Raw genomic sequence first — 23037 nt, 5'->3', positions numbered from 1 at the left:
ACTCTTTTCCTTTTGCTTTTTGACTTCATTACATTGACTATTTTATCTAATGTACGGATACTGTTCAAAATTAAAATGGATAGTTTTATTTTTAATTCCAAAGCCTTTGCAACAATTGATTCTATATGGTTTTTTTCTTATAAAATATTGCTTTCTTCCTATATTTTTTCACATCCGTTGGCAAATTGAACACCACTCTTCTCTGAAACATTTGTTTACGAATGTTTTGAAATTCTGTTTTTCTTTTTAAGTCATTCATTCTTGCTTCTGATTGTACATTAGCATTTAGTATTTTCTTTCTATTGTCTTGTTGTTTTCTTCTTGAAACACTATTTGCAGTGGATATACTTTGTACATTTTTTCTATGTTTGAGGATATTTAAAAAAAAAATCCTTAGTCTGCTTACCAGAAGACTTTTTCTTTTTTCCAACATGAGGTTCTTCAACTAATTTTTGGTTTCCAGTTGTCTTCAAATATTGATGTTTTTGCTGTTCTTTTCTCTTTTTTGATTTTATAGGCATGTTTAATTTATTTCAGTGTTGTGAAGCAGCTGCCTGTGTGCTAAGGGTGTGTTTCTGGAGACTGTGTATTGTCAGGTGCAAGAGAGATCTGCATGGACGCTTGCACAACTGCATGAAGACTGCAGAGATGTATGAAAGAGCACATGTGGTAAGGGTTCATTTGGCTTATGAACATGTAGGAACTACCTCACTCATTACAGTACTGCAAGGAAAATCTACCCTGTTGTTTTCAAAGGTGTTAGCATTTGCCTCTCATCTGTGAGATGGTGATGTGTGCTGCATGCTAACCATCACAGTTCAAGAAAACAAGCTGCCCCTTTCCTATCAGTGCAAGTCTTACAGAACAAGAGCAACACAAATTAAATCTCTGACAACAATTCCTGTGTGCACACAGATTCATGGTGTGATTCTAGGCACAAAACGATATTTGATTGGAAATTTCAAAGCACATTTACTACTGTGGTAGAGCAAGTGATATTTACTGTAACAGCCTGACACATTTTCCTTATAGTTTAGAGAGGCAGAAAAGAGCACATGTCCTAACAGCTACTTGAGACCATGAGCATGTGGAACCTGGGAGAGTGATTAGACTAGAGCAAAGGAAATGAGCCTTGGTGATGTTGAATGTGTTAGAGTTACACACTGCTATCTGAAATACCACACAGTGCTGAACAGTAAGCATGGGAGTGCAGGAGAAGCAGCTGCCTGTGTGCTAAAAGTGTGTTTCTGGAGACTGTGTATTTTCAGGTGCAAGAGAGATCTGCATGGACGCTTGCACAACTGCATGAAGACTGCAGAGATGTATGTAAGAGCACACGTGGTAAGGGTTAATTGGGCTTATGAACATGTAGGAACTACCTCACTCATTACAGTACTGCAAGGAAAATCTACCCTGTTGTTTTGAAATTTGTTAGCATTTGCCTCTCATCTGTGAGATGGTGATGTGTGCTGTATGCTAACCATCACAGTTCAAGAAAACAAGCTGCCCCTTTCCTATGAGTGCAAGTCTTACAGAACAAGAGCAACACAAATTAAATCTCTGACAACAATTCCTGTGTGCAGACAGACTCATGGTGTGATTCTAGGCAGAAAACGATATTTGATTGGCAATTTCAAAGCACATTTACTACTGTGGTAGAGCAAGTGATAATTACTGTAACAGCCTGACACATTTTCCTTATAGTTTAGAGAGGCAGAAAAGAGCACATGTCCTAACAGCTACTTGAGACCATGAGCATGTGGAACCTGGGTGAGTGATTAGACTAGAGCAAAGGAAATGAGCCTTGGTGATGTTGAATGTGTTAGCGTTACACACTGCTATCTGAAATACCCCACAGTGCTGAACAGTAAGCATGAGAGTGCAGGAGAAGCAGCTGCCTGTGTGCTAAAAGTGTGTTTCTGGAGACTGTGTATTGTCAGGTGCAAGAGAGATCTGCATGGACGCTTGCACAACTGCATGAAGACTGCAGGGATGTATGTAAGATCACCTGTGGTAAGGGTTAATTGGAGTTTTGAACATGTAGGAACTACCTCACCCATTGCAGGAGTGGAAGGAAAATCTACCCTGTTGTTTTCAAATGTGTTAGCATTTGCCTCTCATCTGTGAGATAGTGATTTCTGCTGAATGCTAACCATCACAGTTCAAGAAAACAAGCTGCCCCTTTCCTACGAGTGCAAGTCTTACAGAACAAGAGCAACACAAATTAAATCTTTGACAACACTTCCTGTGTGCACACAGACTCATGATGTGATTCTAGGCACAAAACCGTATTCCTGGGTGATACCAGTACACCTTAACTTATGGTGAAGACATACTCCACAATAGCTTACAAGTTCAAGGCAGTTAAATATCTTCCAAAACATAAAATGTAAAACACAACTTTAAAAGAAGAAACACATTTCTTCTATTATTTATATCAAAATACACCACATACATCCCCTCTCAAATTCATAACTCACCTTTAAAAGTAGTTAGTTGAGAAAAAAATGTGCCACTCACACAGCAGATTATCAGAGCCAGAATCTCTGAGCTGTACTCCTCTCACCAGAACCACTAAATGGCAAAATTTCCCTCTCTTTTTTCCCACATATACATGTTAACTTCAAATCACATTGCTTCCCACATTTTTTAAATGGAAAAACACATTTCTATTGGTTGCAAATTTCAACCCTTTCCAAATGATTCCTACCCCCAACATGACTTCTGCCTGCTACCATAGCAACAGATCATGGAACACTGGTGTGAGCAGAGAGGTCAGAAGTTCAGCACACAATGTTTCTAATCCAAAGAGCAAGAGTGCTTGACTTTTCAAACCTAACAGCATATCCAAAGTAATCTTCTGTGGGAACACATTTTTCTGAACCAATACAAAACATGCTTTTAAAAATTTAAACATACAGCCTAGTTTTTAGTATTGAATGGTCTGAAACAGCTAATGAGTTCTTTTTATTAAAAAAAAGTATGTAAGCCTCCATTTTACAACTATCTTTCTTTTCATATTGCCATTCTACTGAAAGACACCTTCTGAGTGCATCCAGATCTCCTTGAAAGATGTTCACAGTGTGGATTGTAGGTCATAGCTATGTCTACTGGAGTGAAAAGTATGCGGAAAAAAGAGGTATTGTGAAAGACCTTGCTTTGCCAAATGTAGACATTAAATGGATTGGTCAGAGAGGGTTAAAGTGGCACCAATTAATGCCTTTGGTGAAATCCTTTCTACATCTCCCACAGCCTGACCTTATAATTGTGCACTGTGGTGGAAATGACCTAGGCACTTTAACTGGGGTAGGTCTGGAAATGCTTGTTAAGGACACCTTTGTGCAATTGGTGTCACTTTTTCCACAAACTACCTTTGTATATTCTAATATATGCCAAAGGCAAAAGTGGAACTGGTCCAACCAATATTGTCCGCAGATTGAGAAAGCAAAAAAGCACGTCAATAAGTCTGTTTCTGCTTTCCTCAGAGACTAGGGTATGGGTTCTATATACCACAACAACTTGCGTTACAATATGCAAGGCATTTATAGAGGAGACGGTGTACATTTCACAGATGAAGGGAACAGAGTCTTCCTCTTGAACTTTAGACTCTGCATCGGTACTTACTTGTTGGTACAAAAAAACACTCAATGAACACAACGGCTCTTTTTAGAGCCAACCAACATCTAAACACTTAAACTTGATTTTTAATTCTATTTTTTTAATGAATTTTTTGCCACCGTGCGCGCACCGCGCAATATTTATAATTGTTTTTTTTTGGGGACCTTACGGGTCTTTCATGGTCCCCCTGTGAAGGCCTAGGGGGTCAGGGACTCTCTACCCTGCCCCCTTTTAACGTTCTCCACTTGTGTTTTTAGCTCTCTTCTGCCTCTAAAACTCAAAATGGCGGCTGGGGGGTGCGCGCACCCCGTGATATTTTGAAAAAAAATAAAATGTTGTTTTCACCCTTCGGGGTCCTTCAGGGACCCCCTGACAAAGGCTAGGGGGCCAGGAACTCTCTACCCTGTCCCCTTTTCACGTTCTCCACCTTTCTTTTTCACTGTCCCACACAAAATGGCGTCCGACACTTCCTGATTTTGACCGATTGGAGTGTTGACTGACATCTAATCACCCATCAGAATTACGCTCGCGGACATTAGGTGCGCGCACCGTGCGAGCACCGTGCGCGCATATAGATATTTATGTACTTTTAACTGCAATTTTCTCAGGAACTACTGAACAGATTGACACCATATATGCAAATGGCACATGCCTGACCTGAGGACTACCTCTTTGCCAAATTTCAAGTAATTCTGTTCAGCCGTTCGGGCTGTACCTTCGACTAAAGGTCCTATGGGAAAATGCATGGGGAAAACGCATTTTGGGAGCCCCCTTTTTTCTCAGCCCCCGCTTGACGAATCACCCCGAGACTTTCAGGGTAGGAACTGAGCGGAGCGCCCCATTAGTTTTGAAAATTTCACGAAGATAAGTCAACCGGCGCCAAAGTTATTCAAAATAGAATTTTCAGATTTCCTATAGGAACTCGATCCTAACTATAACTATCTACTGGCGACCGCCAGTAGATAATATATATACCGCAATCCTCTGCTGATGACGTCAGATATTACATCACTGATGACATCTGTGTCTTTCTGAAAAATAAATATTTTTAATATATGTATAGCTAAAGATTAATGGAAGAAGATATGGGTAAATAAGTGTCTAAATACAGTGATGTAATATCTGACGTCATCAGCACAGGATTGCGGTCGCGTGAGTTATAGTTGCCTGCACTAACTATAACGGGGGAATTTAATTGGTTTTTTACGAGTGAAATGTCCAGCTAACTATAACATGTGTGAAACCTATGGTTTTTTAAGTGAATTTGCAAGGTTTTTTAAATGCTAATTCGTAACTATAACGTGAGTGAAACCTATGTTTTTTTCAGTGAATATATATATATATATATATATATATATATATATATATATATATATATATATATATATATATACATATATTATCTACTGGCGGTCGCCAGTAGATAGTTATAGTTAGGACCATGTTTCCATAGGAAATCCGCAACATTCTATTTGGAATAACTTTGGTGCCGGTTGACGAATCCTCGCGAAATTTTCAAAATAGGTGGGGCGCTCCGCTCCGCTCCTACGCTGAAAGTCTCGGGGGAATTCGTCAAGCGGGGGCTGAGAAAAAAGGGGGGTCCCAAAACGCGTTTTCCCCATGCAATTTTCCATAGGGACCTTTAGTCCAAGGTACAGCCCGAACGGCTGAACAGAATTACTTGAAATTTGGCAGAGAGGTAGTCCTCAGGTCAGGGATGTGTCTTTTGCAGGTCTGGTGTCAATCTGTTCAGTAGTTCCTGAGAAAATCAAAAGTAAAATCATATATATATGTGGGCGGAGCCTAACCACACATCTCATCCTGAGATCTGATTGGCTGTCAGCACTTCATCCAAGAAGTGTTGGCAGCCATCTTGGGACCAATATACATGATAGCACCTCATTAAAAAGCATTGCAGTTAATAGAAGGTTTTAAGACTTTAGTTACATTATAAATCATTTGTTGATGGTACCATACTCATTTTAGGAATTGTGGTATGTTCTAAGGTGATTTCACCATGTGAAAAAGCCTCATGCTTTTCCCACAGAGGTTTGGAAGGTGATCTATAAGCTAAACTGAGAGCTTATTTTCTGTAAATTCACATTATCTTTCTCAGTCATGTGAGAATGAAGTCTGACATTCTCAGTAAAACATGTACATTCAACAAGGTCAGAGACTGTCAGTTGATTCCTTTGTGTTCTACTGCAGCTTCCCAGAGTGTTCCAAAGAACAACTAGGGCGCTAACAGTCCTACTTATGATAAACGTATGGCACACCTGAAGCCATCTTGCTTGGATTAAAGTGGTAACTCTTAAAACATTTAATTTAAAAAGGAACAAAATGAGGGGGTTCATTTTTCCATAAAAAGTATGATTAGTGCTGCAGAAAGAAAAATTAGGGCACATTTTGAGTGACTTCTCAAATCCTCTTCTATTTCATTAAAAAATTGTGACATGCAGACTGAAACATGCACTTTCAATACCAGCAGCAGTTTTCCCTGGTGAGCAGTAGCTTTACTACAGTGATCTAATGAGCAAAAAGAGTGCTAACATTCTGAATTTATGGCAAATGTGTGACACATCTGAATGCCTTTGGAATCAAAGTAAAAAACTGAAAGTATTTCCTACTGAGGAGACTGCAGTAAATGAGGAAATTAGGAAACTTCATAACAAATAAGTCTGCCAAGATGGCCACCAGAGACAAAAGAGACCAAATGTAGCCCAAATATCACCCAGATGTAGCCCAAGTATAGCCCAATGACAGAATGTCCCAGAGTGTTCTTAAAAACAACTAGAGCGCTTACTGTCTTCATTATGACAAAAGTATGGCACACCTGAAGCCATCTTGATTGGAATAAACTGGTAACACTTAAAACATTTAATTTAAAAAGGAACACAATGAGGGGGTTCATTTTGCCATAGAAATTATGATTAATGCTGAAGAAAGAAAATGAGGGCACATTTTGAGTGACTTCTCAAATCCTCTTATATTTCATTAAAAAATTCTGACATGCAGACTGAAACATGCACTTTTAATACCAGGAGCAGACTTCCATGGTGAACAGTAGTTTTACTACAGTGATCTAATGAGCAACTAGAGTGCTAACATTCAGAATGTATGGCAAATGTGTGACATATCTGAATACCTTCATGATGGAATCAAAGTAAAAAACTGAAAGCATTTCCTACTGAGGAGACTGCAGTACATGAGGAAATTAGGAAACTTCATAACAAATAAATCTCCCAAGATGGTCACCGGAGACAAAAGAGCCCAAATGTAGCCCAAAATCACCCAGATGTAGCCCAAATATAGCCCAATGACAGAAGTGTGCAAAACACTTATTATTTTGTGTTTTTGCAGTGTTATATAGTGCAGACTTGTCAGGTATTGGAGTGCTTTACATGAGCATTGGTTACATCACACAAGAACAAATTCATTTTGGTTGTAGACATGGGGAGACTAAGTGATTTGACCAGAATCACAGAATGTCGAGCTGAAGCAGAAACTCCAACCTGGTTCCCCAGTTGCAAAGTCTGCAGTTCTGGAAGTAACACCACATCCTCTCCCCTAAGTGCAACATTTAATCAAGTGGTCAACTGGATAAAAAAACATAAAGGTAACAAATTATTTAAAAGTGCTTTCTCGCTATTTGAAAACTCAGAAAATATGTCCTTATTTTAGTCTTTTAGAGCACTAACCATAATTTTGATGCCAATAAGACCCTCTCATATATGTAATTTCTAAAGGAAATGCTCTAGGTATTAAAGTTTTGATTACATCAAGATGACGTCAGGCGTTCCACACTTTTGTAATAAATATAGAATGTTAGCAATCTAGTTGTTCATTAGGATACTGTTGAGAGGCAGAGGCCAGGGGCACGGACTCTGAAAATTGAAGGCAGGTAGGAGGGTGCAAAGGCAACAATTTAACCACAGTAAGCAGGCAGGAAGGGCCATGGCAGCACAACAGACTATGGAGGGCAGTGGAAAGGGGGGCAGGGTCAACAAACCAACAATACAGGACTTGCAAGAGAGGCTGTGGCAATGTAATAGACCATTGTGGGCAGAAGGAAGAGGCAATGGTAGTACAACCATACATGCCAACAGACCCGATTCAGCCAGGAAACTTCCAATGTTTTTAAGCTCAAATGGGCTTTATTTTATCTGTCTCCTGTCTACAATCTCCTCTTTTTCAATGTAACTCAAAGGGGAAAATCTCCCTCTTACCAAGTTCAAAATGTTCACAAGTATGGTACATTGGATAATGGAAGGAAATGGGGTAGGGACATGGACTTGGATAACAGAGGACAGGAGCGACATGGAGAGGTGCACCAAACTGACCCTGCAGGGCAGGCATCAGGGTTTGCAGCAGCACAATACACCACACAGGGCATGCGGGACGGGAGTGCAGCACAACAATCCATAGAAAGCAAGAGGGAGGGGACAGGACCATGCACATGGACAACAGAGAACAGAGGGGCAAGAGGCAGGACCATAATGGACAGACAGGAGAGAAAGCTGCAGCATAACAGACCATAAAGGGCAGGAGGGATGGATCAGGGGCATTACAATGGAACAGACAAGCCAGGAGGGAGGGAGTAGGGGTCTGCACATGTAAACAGAGGGCTGGGGTCAAGGGGGCAGGGCAGGAGCAGGAAGATAGCCATGGAGGTCAGGCAGGATGGGCACTAGAAGCAAGACACACCATGAAGAGCGACAGTGAGACTGTGATGGCATACACACAGACCATGTAGGGAAGGTGGGAGGGGTTCAGGGGCAGCTAACTGACCACACAGGGAAGGTGGGAGGGGCCATGGCAGCACAGAAGACCATGCATGGCAAGTGGGAGGGTTAGTGGTAGCACAATGGCTATGATGGGCAAGAAGGAGGGTGCAGGGGCATGCACAAAGGACGATGGAGGATAGAAGGGAGGGTCAGGACATGTGCACAGACAAGAAAGTTCAGGGGAAGGGGCCTCACAACAGACCGCACGGGGCAGGCAGGAGGAGCAGTTGCAGCACAACAGACCAGGGAGGGCAGAAGGGTGTGGCAGTACAATGGACCATGTAGGACAGGAGGAAGAGGATAGGGGCATGGCATGTGGACAGGCAGGGTGGAGGTGGCAGGGACAGGTTACAGTCATCTGACAATGCTAGGCAGGTGGGAGGGGAGTGGCAGCTCAACAGAACACAGCAGAGTAGATAGGAGTGGCAGGTCCATGGAACATGGTGGGCAAAATGGATGGAGCAGGGGCATACACAAAGACATCGGAGGGCAGGGGGAAGGAGAATAGGGGCAGCAAGCTAAGCACAGAGTTTAAGCAGGAGGTCAATGATGGGGCATAGAATTGGGCAATGGAGGGCAGGAGGAGTGGACTGGTACATCATACTAAATTGAGGGCAGTGGCAGCACATCAGACCATGCATGGCAGGAGGGAGGAGGCTAGTCCATGGATTCACACAACAGACGATAGGGAGGTGGGGGATGGGGCAGCAAGCTAACTGTTCAGAGAAGGCGGGTATTAGGAACTTTATTGTTTTTAAAACGTGTGTCTGTGCGAACTACTTAAAATATGAACAAGTATGCAGCATAATCTCACTTTTATTCAGGAAGAAGAGGACGTTTGTGACTGTGACTCCGGGCTCACTTGGCAGAAACACCCCCTGACCCTCCACCCCCTATCGCAAAATGTAATGCCCGTGAAAAGGGTAGGTGAACACAGTGTTATATAGAACATAGTCCTGAGAGCACGATTGAAAATGAAAACTAGATATAGTGCATGGTATAAACTATGCACCAAAAAGTGTGATATAAGATGAACCGGGCGTGAAATATAATATGCAATACATTGTGCGCAATGACAGATTCATTGGAGAGCGCGAGATAGCACAGGCACTAGCGCGTGCTATGCGATATGCGCCTTGGAGTGTAATATGCACAGGGCAGTGTTGTGTAACCTAACTAGTCTCTAAAGTTGTAATATAAAATATGTGCTGGGGAGTGTAACGTTGCATATGCACTGTGACAAAGATATGGATCCCAGATTGTAATATGTATGGCATAGCACTGTGCGTTATAACATAGGCATCGAGGAAGGCACGTTAGATGGGGCAATATAACCCGTGCGAAGACAAGTGTGGTATGACATATTCACGGGGTGGTGTTACAGTGCACATGGGCTAGAGAGTGTCATAGCATATGCGCTAGCTAGTGGAATACAACACAGAGGTGTGTGGCACTCAGCAGGCAATGGTGGGTGTAACACAGCATTGGGCTCTGCCAGGAGCGCGCTGTGACTCTCAAGTGATGTTCGTCCCCTTTCCAGAGAGTAAAATAAAAAGTATTACACATCCGGCAGTGGATGTGTGTTTTGTTAACCGTGAGGGGGGTTTCTTGCATAGTTTTGGTCGAATTTTTGTCGAATCCCCTTTGAATGGCTTGGTGTGCATGTGTATTAAATGTGCCCGTCAATAGCTACCCATGTTTGTATAAATAAACGACAAGGGTGTCTACCGGGATTAGGCACGGTAGGGCATCAGACATGTCAGAGCTTCACTTGTGGTGTAAATACATTCCACATGGATTCATTGTATGCATAGTCGCCTTTTAATGAATATCACGCAAATCGTCATGGTGATAGGTACGTACGGTTTGTCCAGCATGTCCTAGGTGTGTCTATAAATATATATTTTTTAAAAATAATAAAAAACAGTGGCCGGCCCTGGGGATTGGGGTCAAAAAAATATAATTAGGAGACAGGCCCTGGGGGATGGGGTCATCAGGGCCAATAAATTAGACTAAGAAGGGGAACCACACAGCCCCCCTTCTTAAAAAATTAAAATAAATAAAAGACTGGCATCGTGCCGGAGGCCACGCCCCCTCCTTGCAGCACTCTGCAAACGCGCCCTCTGGCGAGTTGTAAGTTGGGGAATTAATTCCTCTTCAATACTGAGGGTCCCTGAGGGCCAACTAGCCCAACAGGCATCTCCAGTATGCACCAGGGAGCTGCGCTGCAGACAGGTGTTCTGAGGCCAAGCCCCTTTTTACACCTCTCTGCAACGCAGCTCTGTGGCGCTTACTGGAGGTACCTAGTGGTCTAGTTTGACCCTAGGGACCCTTAGAATTCAAGGAGACTTAATCTCTCAACTTAGAACAGCCACAGGGCGCGTTTACACAGTGGTGAAGGGAGGGGACGGGGCCTGAGGTGACGTGTGCAAACACGCACTATGGCACGTTTTAAATTGGGGATATAATTTTCCTTCAATACTGAGGGCCCCTGGGGTCTAACTAGCCCACCAAGTGCTTCCAGTAAGCGCCACTGAGCTGCATTGCAAAGAGGTGGTACAGGCCGTGCCACTTTTTACACCTCTCTGCAACGCAGCTCTGTGGCACTTACTGGAGGTACCTAGTGAGCTAGTTGGACCCTAGGGACCCTCAGGATTCAAATGAACTTAATCTCCCAACTAAAAACGGACACAGGGCGAGTTTACACAGTGGTGAAGGGAGGGGACGGGGCCTGAGTTAACGTGTGCAAAAACGCCCTGTGGCCTGTTTTAAGAGGTAGTTTTAATCCCCCTGCCCTATTATATACTAGGGGCTTAAAGAGGAGGTCATGCTAATCACAGGGGGACCCCAACGCATAATGTTCCCTAGTGTATGTAGGTGTTTTCACTGTATTCCAAGTATCTTTTAACAAAGCACTGGCTCTAGGACTGGTTAGTCAGACTCAGTTACCACCAGTATCCGTCTGAAAAAGTTGAGGGTACAGAATGATTTTGCAACAAGGCTTCTTTCTGCTCTTCTTTTTGTTCTTTCTGCACGTTATCCTTCTTCCTGCACTTTTCTTCGTCTTTGAGGACTTCTGTTGCTTCTTTCTGCACTTCTTTTTTTTCTTTCTGTGCATGTTTTCTTCTTTCTTCACATGTCCTATCTCTGTAGGCATAGTTAGAAATTAGCATTTAAAAAACCTTTTAAATTCACAGAAAAAACCATAGGTTTCAGGCACGTTATAGTTAGGAATTAGCATTTAAAAAAACCTCAGAAATTCACTGAAAAAACCATAGGTTTCAGGGGTGTTATAGTTAGCTGGACTTTTCACTTGTACAAAACCATTGAAATTACCCCGTTATAGTTAGTTCAGCTAACTGTAACTCGCGCGCCCGCAATGCACTGCTGATGACGTCACATATTACATCACTCATGACATGGTCAGTGACATCACTCATGACATCTCAAATGACATCACTGATGACATCACTGATGACATCATCCTTGTGATAGAGTGGCAGACCTCCTCTCACCCTAATATAACCTTTGATACACACATTCAAAAATAGAGACTAAACTTTTCAAAACAATGGACATACCAATACCAGTTACAACAACCTCTTCAGTAATTCTAAGATCCACATACACATCCACTCATTCACCAACAGTCCTATACAGTCACTCATACATGTATTCACTCATCATATGTACTCATACACCTATCCATCCTGTTACACAATGCCACTCATCCATAGAGTTACTCACACACATTGTCACTCATGCTAATAAAGAATCAAACATACATTTATTTGCATATACAGTTATACACACACCACCACACTTACTTCTACGGAAACTTACACATACTTAGTCTTTTAAACAATCACTTATAGAAACACATACTTATTCATACAGGAACTCTTTCAATCTCTCACTCTCACATATACTCACTTATATACACCAATAGTCACATATACTAGTTTAAAAATATGTAGTTACTCATAAAGACACTATTGAGACAGTCATTCACTCACTAACACACCCATACACACACTCATCCACCCATACAGTCCTGCACACATGCTGTCTTCAACACATGCAAAGAGTGAGTCACTCATTCATGCACCTATGCACTACGTAATACCCCCCACCGAACCATGCAGACACTCAGACTGATACTCAAAAAACCAACTAATAACGTATATAGACACCCATGTAGCTACTCACCAACCCATGCAGCCACTTATACACAAAGTGAGAGACTGATACAGATATTTACATATTTAAACATTACTCACTAAGCCATGTATTCACTATGATGCACTTAATCAGTCAGTTACACAATCAATTTTTCAAAAACAAATCATCCATTTAGACACGTATATACCCATTTATTCTTCCATCGACCTTGAGATATACATATATAAAACATATTTAATTTTCAGAAAAACACACATTCACTGGATGATGTCATCAGTGATGTCATTTGAGATGTCATCAGTGATGTCATGAGTGATGTCACTGACCATGTCATGAGTGATGTAATATGTGACGTCATCAGCAGTGCATTGCGGGCACGCGAGTTATAGTTAGCTGAACTAACTATAACGGGGGAATTTCAATGGTTTTGTACAAGTGAAAAGTCCAGCTAACTATAACACCCCTGAAACCTATGGTTTTTTCAGTGAATTTCTGAGGTTTTTTAAATGCTAATTCCTAACTATAACGTGCCTGAAACCTATGGTTTTTTCTGTGAATATATATATAAATGTATTTATTTATTTTATTTATTTGAAAAGTTTTATATAGTGCAACAAGACCCGGGGGTAGCAGAGCGCTTTACATGAGCATTAAGATTCCAGTCGGTACAGTAGATTCAGCGGGATCGAAGAAAGTATACAGACATTGCACATTTAACAAAAACACTTCTTAAATAAGCAAAATAAACTAACAGATATGGCCATGAGTAGAATGAAAATGCCACTGCAGACAATTAACACAGAAACAATAAAAAAGGCAAGGAAGGTAAAGGAGGGTAGTTTACCCGGGACAAGGCTTTCGTTTATGCAGTTAAATGGGATAGGGCTGATCAGATGTACATTGACCGAAACATGCAGCACCGCTCAAATTAGGAAAGGGGGAGAGGGAGAGATTGGGTCTGTTAAGTGAGGAAGAGAAGAAGAATCAAGTGAAATAGGGTGGGAAGGAGCAAAAGAGAGGAGAAGGGAGCAACGAGTTTGGGGGAGAATTGAGGAGGAGCTAGAGGTAAGTGTTAAATGGAGGGAGGGTAGCATTAGAGTGGAGAAAAAAAGTCAAGGAGGGAGAGAGAGGGGAGAGGGGAGAGGAGTCGGACAGAAAAAGACTTTCAGGGGGAAATGAATACCGGGGGATGAATAAAGGGTAGAATGCAGCGATTACGGACCCCAGTATTTGCAAAGAAGGTGGGATTTGAGGTCTTTTGTAAAGCTGTGGTACAAGGGGTGGCAGCGCAGGTCTCTGGGGAGGGCATTCAAGATGTTCGGGGCGTTTCCCGAGAAGGAACGGGATTGTGTGGAGCACCTATTTGATAGGGGGGGACGAGAAGAAGAGCATTAGAGCTTCTCGTCTGCCAGGCACAGCCCGCTTTTTCAAGTTTGTCAGAGAGATATAGTGGGGTTTGTTGGTGGAGGGCTTTGTGTGTAATGCAAACAGTTTTGTATGCTGATCTTCCCTCAATGGGTAGCCAGTTTAGGGCCTTGAGGGCTGGGGATATGTGGTCGAAGTACTTGCAATCGGTGAGTTAAGCACAGATCTGAGGGGAGCGAGGTGTGTTTTGGGGATTCCAGTGAGGATAGCATTACCATAGTCTATTTTGGAGAGGACTAGGGATTGGACAACCCATTTAAAGTCGTCAGAAGGGTGCAGAGAGCTCCTTTTGCCGCATTCTTAATGTGGTTATTAAGAGTGAGTTTATTGTCAATATTGAAGCCAAGAAATTTTGCTGAGTTAGATAAGGAGAGCGAGCAGTTCAGGGCATTGAGGTCAGAGAGGCAATCTTGGGCAGGGAGTTTGTTGTTTTTGGGTGAGAAGAGAATGATTTTGGTTTTATTAGGGTTAAGTTTGAGGTGGTTGAAGAAGAACCAGGATTGGATCATACTCAGGGCATTGTTAAGGTGAAGAATATCTGAGTGGGATTTGATCTTGTAGTACAGTTGGGTGTCGTCCGTGTAGAGATGGTAGTTAATTCCTGCTTGTTTCAGAATGAGGGTAAGGGGTTCCATAAAGAGGTTGAAGAGGGAGGGAGAGAGAATGGACCCCTGGGGTACGCTTAGGGAGACCGGCGTGGGGTTGGAGAGGCAGTCCTTGATTTTGATTTGTTGTGTTCTATGTTGGAGAAAGGAGGAGAATCATTTGAGGGCTAGACCATTGATGCAAAAACGTGTTTTGAGTGAGTTAAGTAGCGAGTCGTGGTTAACTGTATCGAAGGCAGCGGAGAGGTCAAGGAGAATGAGAAGGCAGGACTCCCCATTGTCAACGAACTGGTGAAGGTCTGGCTGTTTCCGTGCTGCATCCTTTTCTGAAACCGGATTGCAATGGGTCAAGTAGTTGGAAATTGTCGATGTGATTGTCGAGTTGTCGGAGAGCACATTTTTCCAGGACTTTAGATAGCAGTGGGAGGTTTGAAATGGGGCGCAAGGGTCATTCGGGTCGGCTGATGGGTTTTTGAGGATGGGAGTGATTTGACCGAGCTGGGGAGAGACAGGGACAAACCCCGTGGCAAAGGAGGAGTTAATGATTGAAGTCCAGTAAGGGGCGATGATGTGTTTGAGGCCCTGGACGAGGCTGGGGGGGAGGGGATCTTTGGAGTGCGAAGAAGGTTTAAGTTTAGAGATGATGTTGAGGACTTCCTGTTCAGTCACAAGATGGAAATTTTGCCTGAAGGCATTATTTTTCAGCTGTAAAATGGAGGGGAAGGAAACACGAGAGGCAGAAAAAGGACTATGTGTTGGAGTGCTGAGATGAAGGTGCGGGATCGACGTGGGCGAGAGGGCTGAAAAGATAACACTCGCAGGTAGAAGGGTAGGCGAGGCAGGAGTAGTGAGGAAAGATTGCTCGATTTTTGTGATTTTCTCAGAGAAGAAGTTGGCAATTTCTGCACATCTCTCAGAGGAGGCAATCAGCTCCGGGGGGGCAGAAGATGTTTTTTTCTCACAATATTGAACAGTTCTCTGGGCCTATTTTTAGCGCGATCAAGCTGGGAACGAAAAAAACTAGCCTTTTCCTTGAAGATGTGTTTCTTGTATTTCGATCTTGCTGATCTGAGGAGTGCTAGATGGGAGGGAGAGGGGTGTTGTCTCCATGTTCTTTCAGTTTGTCTAAGAGAACGTCTTTCAATATTCAGATCAGAGTTGAACCAAGAGTTGAATGGGATGCTTCTTTGTTTTTTTAGTTTGGGAGGGGCTAAGTGATCCAGCACCTCATTGACTGTCTTGTTAAATGGGATTAGTTACGATCTGAAAAAGGATGAGGTGATGGTCCGACCAGTCAGTGGGAGTGATGCTGGTAAGGTCACTGTCAGAAATGATAGCGTCAAGAGTTGCTCCTTTGATGTGGGTTGGATTTTGACATAGTTTTTTGAGATCATTAATCTCTAGGAGGTTACTGAGGCGCATGACAATAGGATCCTCTAAATTGTTCCAATGGATGTTGAAGTCACCTAGGAAGAGATTTTTGGAGTTTGAAAGAGAGGATAGTGAGATGAAGTCAGACAGTTCTTCGGCAAAGAGAAGCGGTTCGCCCGGCGGGTGGTAGATGTTGTGCAGTCGGATGGGGGGGCGCCCTGTATTGAGAGTTCAGCACCAAGGTATTCAAAGGTTTGGTGGTCAGAGTCTTTTAGAGGGGAGAGATTAAGAACGTTTTTATATATTATGGCTTGACCGCCACCGTTCTTTACAGGCCTATTTTTCCCGAGGCTAGAGAAGCCGGGTGGGATGATTAGGTCCAGAAAAGCCGTCGAATGGTCCTTGAACCAGGTTTCTGTCAGGAAGGCGATGTCAATGTCTTCGCTGAGTATAGTTTCGGATAATTCGGTTGCAGGTCGGACCGCCGAGCGGCAGTTTACTAGCATGTAGGAGAGGGGTTTGGGCTATCTGATGTAGTAATGCATTGGATGGAGGTGAGTTGAGCAGGGGGTCGGGGGAAGGGAATGTGGATGGGATTCTGTTGATACCCGTGATCATTGGCATGTTGGGGGAAGGTTGGGAACCGACAAATAAGGGAGGAAGGAGTCACAGAGGTCCCTGAGGTCAGAAGAGGATAAGTCGTTAACAGTGCGCATAGGCCTGCGAGCTCGGTCACGGGAGGATGTCGTTTAATACTTATTGTGTAGGTGCATGCTTCGGGTGCCGGTACAGGGTGCCTCCTTGTAGTTAGGGAGGACCATGGATTTGAGGGAGTTGTAGTCCTTTGTGAACCTTGAGAGTTCAGAGGTCACAATGGAGAGACATCGCTCGATGTTGGTAAGCGTCTGAGTTAGAAGAGTAGGTGAGGGTTCAGTTGAAAGGGAGAGGGGGATGCAGTAGGTTTCGTTCTTGTCTTTGGAGAACATCTAGCGTGTGGAGGGGAAGGGGGATCCAGAGGTGCCGGTGGAAGGACCTTCCAGCTGTTTTGCAGGATGTTATGCGTGTATAGAGAACGGTTGGAAGTAGGGTAATTCAGGGCAGAGGAAGGCGGAGAGTGGGGATTGGGGGTATTGGGAATGGTTACTTCCGAATGAGGGGGGAGCCATTCAGGGGGGAGAGATTAGCAGTGGGAGAGGTGGGGCAGGATGTATAAGTTGTAGGGGAAGGGTGAGAGGAGAGAGGTTAAGGGCAGGCAGAAGGGTAGGTGACGGTTGGTCGTGGGTGAGAGGGAAAGTAGGTATGACAGTTTGTACTGGGTTGATGTGTAGGGATGGGAGAGGGAGATCTAGTGGGGAGGGGACCGAATGTGGTCGTCGGGTAGTTGAGTCTGGGTGGGGTTAGGAGAGGGTAGAGAGAGTTGGTACGTCAAGGTACTAAAGTGTTTGTCAAGGAGGGTGAGGTGGTGGTCTGAGGCTTGTATGATGATGTTGCCAGTTTTGAAGATGGAAATGTCAATTTCACCGGGAAAGGTTGGGGATGGGGAGGTAGACAGTTTAAAACCATAAGGAATGTTAGTAGATTTAGAGATTTGAAGGTGGCGGAGGAAGGTGCTTTTCCATTTAGAGGGGCGTTTGGTAAAGAAAATGTAATTCGATTTAATGGGAGAGGTGAGACTAAGATAGGTATCGGCTATTAAGGTTTCTGGGAGACGAGTGAGAAATTTATGCTTGAAGTTTTTCTTGCCGTTTTTTGAAAGGTTGGAGGGGTATAGGATGTTCCATGAGTTGGGGCCATGTCTATAAAGTGCAGGATCAGGAGGAGAGAGGGAGGTGTGGGGGGGTGGCATGGTTGGGAAGTGGGGAGATTATGGGGGTGAGGATGGGAGGGGAAATGAAGAGTGATACGAGTGACTTGGGGAGTCCCTGTTATAGACCAGCGGGTGGAAGAATAGGCCTGAGCGAGAGGGGAGAGATTAAGATTGCGAGGAGACCGGGGAGAAATGCAGGATCCCAATGATCTTCTTCCCACGGGAAGTTAGGGGTCCGGTCTGTGGGATAGAGGTGGGTAGTATGGAGTGAATTAGGGTGACAGAGCGGATCAACGTCGTTCAAGACAGTTAAAATCAGGATGAGGAAGAACAGTTTGGGAGCATGTAGTAGTATGGGTTAAAAGATCTAGTCACCATTCCAAATAGAATAAAGATAGACTAGCAGCAAGCTAAAAAACATTTGAAATAGAAAATCTCAAGATGGGATAGATTACTTTGGGTGCAAGTAGCATATTAGGTTAACAATGAGGTAAATTAATTTGGGTTCACATAGCATGTTAGATTAACAATACAGATGGCCTAGCAGCGGACAAGGAAACATTTGAAATAAGAGCATTACAATGATGAGGAACAATTTGGAAGCACATAGTGCATTAGGTTACCGACCAGCAGCAATTCTGAAAAACAAAATTACAGAATTGTCTAACAACGGGTAAGGAACCATATAAAATATAAAATATCACAGTGAGGTAGGTACTTTTGGGATACATAGCGCATAAAGTACAAAACATCTTGGAGCATTTCCAGCTGAAATACAGATTATCAAGCAGCTAATAAAGAAACGGTTAAGGTAAAAAGTCACCAAATGAGGTAGATCAATTTGGGTGCACGTAGCGTGTTAGGTTAAATGCATCTAATAGCTATTTAACATCAGATACAAATTGTCTAGCAGCAGGGAGAGCAACATTTAAGATATAAGATAGAATATTAAGTTTTTGGAGCTCATCACACATTTAGTGGAGGTGGAAAAGTTTAGGCGCACATATGACAACAGATTAAAAATCCACCCACTGATCTGGTTTAATTAAAGGGGGTACCTTCTGCCCAGGAAGTCCATTAATAAAGATAGGGGGGTACAAACATTAATAAGAAAGGTGGTGCATGTGTATCATGAACATCAGAGAAATAATGTAAAACAGGGTGAGGTGGTGTAGGTAGGACGGACACGAAGATTGCAGTTAGGAGTTTCAAGCAGCGGTTCAGCCTCGTCTACTGGGGCAGACATTAAGAGAGAGGAAGGGCAAGATGGGCAGCTAATGGAGCTCAAAAACCTAGGGTGTGGTAGGAAAGCCCAGAAGAAATTGTGCCTAAGGCATGCCACAAGTTACAAATAAATGACACGTATACATAGTTCACGATTGCCCATTGTAGGTGGTCCCAACAATTTTAGCTGTGGCCTATTGTGTGTTCACCCTAAAAATCATTTCTAGAGACGCCACTGAGGAAAGTCTTCTCATCTCGAGATAGTTTAATAAAAGCAGATGGTGTGCAAATCATATGAGCTGAGCTGATTTTTGACACAGTCTTGCATACTGACTTTGTAGCCTTCTGTTTTGAAAGGTTACCCTTTAGAGTAGGTTTGAGTACTTTAGTCTCTGACAATGGCTGTATGACAAAATGCTACAAAAGGAGGCAATCAGGTAAAGATTTAAGAATTGTTAGATTACTTTGCCAAGAAGCAGCTCATACAGAATACCCGCTATACATTCAAATAGATATGCCCCTAGCTAAATGATTATGTCGACAATTGTATTTTTTCCTGCATGTCATTTCACCTGAAAGTTTCGCCGTATTCCTTTTACAGGCTCCAACTTCCACTTTCCTAAAACAAAAAAAAACAAAGTGCAGACTTTTATCTCTGGCCTTAATATACGGCACACCTGTTCACGCAGAAACAATTAAATGCTATCCCCAGTGCTCATCCTGATTAAACAATGATAAATCATTCACCTCTGCTAGGTAGATTGATTATTCCATCAGAGGTAAATCAGTCATCTTAAGTTGAAAATCTAGGAAGCGTGCAAAGCTGTAATTGAAAGTGAGACATGAATTTCAGAACCAAAGTAAAATAATCTGCATGCAAGGTTAACGCATACATCCTTATGCACCTCCATTCAGTGTGTGCTGTTCCCTGGTGATTTAAAGAATACGGTCCCTAGCCATCAATCTTCTGCAATCCTTCACAGGCTCTTTTCTAATTTACATTTGTATTAATCAAGATATTTTGTGAAATGGGTTTCTTTTCATTAACAATAACTCTGTGCGTGTGAGCGTATGTTTGTGTATCCTAGCAACGATTTAATTGTATCTAAAATACATAAAATTCAGAGCAATTTTTAAAGGGAGAACAAGAGAAGCTGTGAGATGTGTGACAACATTACAGCTAGTGTGGACAGTCCAACATTGCAACGCAGCAGCACTTGTGTTTATTACCAAAGGGGACACAAGACCTTTCTCTCATATTGAGTGTAAAGCCACAGTCCAGGTAAACATTCTCTCTCTAGGTAGTGGTCAGGACTTCAGTAATTATGCGGCAACTGACGATCTTAGAATTCAGGAAGTAAAGGCACATTTTGTGATGTTATACGGCACATGCTGTGACAGTAATATTCCACAGTTATTTTTTTTCTTTTTAACATTCATTAAAACTGACTGGGGAAACGTTTCAGCTCATTAGCACCAGTTTAGCTCCTGAATATAGCAACCGGGAAATCAAATGTGACCAATTAATTTTTAGAAAAGGCTTGCTGCGATGCCTCACATGCAGGTCGTTTTAGCAAGATGTAATACACCCCAGCTAGAGGCAAGTTTTTTTGTTGGAAACTATATATTATGCTTTAGATGTTGGATAATCTGGTAATGTGTTGAGTTTAGTTCATCGCTTGATCATAGGGACTGTAGTGACCCAAGATCAAACTAGCACTGCTAGGGGTGTAACTCTACACCCCAAGAGAGTCTAGGACACTATTGGTAGCAACATCCAAACGGTTAGAACCCCTGTCAAGTGACTTGTGACTGCAGATGAAAACATGTTGGGATGTTGAAATGTGGAGCGGGATGACAATAGTGTTTATGCCAAGCGGTTTTGGCTCTACCAGCTGAATTAAAAAGTGAAAAGAGTTGAAGCATGCACTCCAAAATCCTACTGTCAGCAATCTTTGTTATGCCCTAAATAATAATGAACAGGTTGTTAAAGGAGGACACAAGAGACCATCTACAAGACTTTCACAAGAACAAAAAGGGAGAGAAAAATCATTACAATAAAGCAATTGAAAATACTAATGAATATACAGGTATGCAGGTATAGGTATCTGTAGAGTGCAATCCTAGTAGGGGTGTGCAAAATTTGTTTAATTTGCTTTTGTGCCATTACACGAAATTTCTGCAAATGTATGTGTAATTAGAACATTGGAATGTGGCACACTCCATTGAAGACAATAGAGTGCTTCATGCTTCTACAGGCCGGTAAAGGCCCGCAAAGCAACATTCCAATGTTGTTTTCACAAAGGCCTCTTGGAGCCCGAGGGGATTTAAAACCCCTCGAACTCCGAGAGGCCTATGTTTAATTAATTTGAACATTCTGCCCTCTAGTGGCAGAATGTTCTAATAGCCTTTTAGCACTTTGTATCTGGACTATACTGGCTATTAATGTATCGCTCCCTTGTTAAAGTCCCTCACCTTCGGCTCATGCCTTTAACGCTGCAGAATGCCTTTAATAGCCAGTATAGCCTGGTTATAAGGCTATAGTATGCAAAATGCAAATCTATCATTTTGCATTATACTTTAGAGTGAAATCTATCCTTGGTCATTTTTTCCCACGAGGATAGCTTTAAACAAAGCACCACAACCAACAGCTGCTTATACGCCATTGTTTATAAGTGCATTCGCTATAAAAATGCTGTGTTTCACAGTAGCTTGTAATTATGAGGAGTGGTGTAATCTTGTGATTTTAGGAATCTCGCATAACAAGACTAATGCAAAGTTCCCAAATTACTCGATTGACATTGGCGTAATTTAATTTTTGTCCAGGCCTAAAGCCAAGGGAGTGCTGAGCTTGGGAGAGAGCCCAGTGGTATGATCTATGATCTTTTACAATGAAGCATTAGGTTTGTCTGTGTTGAATCCCGTCACCTGAATAGATAGTGTCCTCTGAAGAGATGTCTCTTCAGCTTTGTTCTGATCTGCGCAATGGTTAGTGAATTTCTGATGTTCTGTGCAGAACAAGAGTGAATGCTACTCCACATGCCCTACAATTTGTTTGCATTGCTCATGGAGAAAGCGGGAGTGGAAAGCATTTTAGTGAAAGCTTCTCTAGTCTGCTTCTTTTCTGTAGGCCAGTGCCTAGACACTTTCGGATTGTAGTGCGCTTTAAAAATTCTTTTTTCATTTAATTTCGTTTTATTTTTCAAAGCCAGTGAACTTGGTTTTCAGTTCTTTAATATCTCTACCCTTCTGCAACAAATTCCTAATTAAAGGAAATGGCAATGTAAACTGTAGCAAAACAAACATTTTATACTCAGCTATCAATCTTATGATATCTTAAAGATACAGAGTCTCCTGTTGCTCTATGATGTTGATTTGCATAAAAAATACTATTTATTCAATGATAACTTAAAAAAAAATCTATATCCTTTGGCAACATATTAAGTCCCATGTATTCTAACCCATCTAATTCCAAAAATAGTGCTTTATTCCCACAATTTTCTTGTGGGAAATAGAAATGGGGAATTTATAATACAAGCTAGAACAGCTTGAATCAAACATTTTGGTTTGATGGACGAAAAACATGGACAATTAGGAGTTACACCAACCCCTATGAGTTTTACCAAATGACTATAGTGAGGAGTTCAAAATGGCACCAAGTTTAACCTTAGGTATAAATTTGTACTAGTCAGACTAGATGTTCTGGCTCTTGAGTGTACGTTTTCTCTGTTAGTATATGTTAACTTTCCAGGTAAAATTAATCTCGCTATTTAATTACTCCTTCATTAAAAATCATTGCAACATTTCCAGTCCCTGCATTTACCATGCAATCAGTGAATGGTGTCATCAGTGATGTCATTTGAGATGTCATCAGTGATATCACTGACCATGTCATGAGTCAAGTAATATATGAAGTTATTAGCTCAAGTAACTGACGAATTTCAATGGTTTTGTAATAATAAAATCTATAACATCCCTGTGACCTTTGGTATTTTTCAGTGAACTTCTAAGGATTTTTAAT

Source organism: Triturus cristatus, chromosome 8, assembly GCF_964204655.1.
Source record: "Triturus cristatus chromosome 8, aTriCri1.1, whole genome shotgun sequence".
Classification (NCBI taxonomy): domain Eukaryota; kingdom Metazoa; phylum Chordata; class Amphibia; order Caudata; family Salamandridae; genus Triturus; species Triturus cristatus.
The sequence above is the reverse complement of the archived record's forward strand: the minus strand, read 5'-3'. Positions refer to the sequence as shown.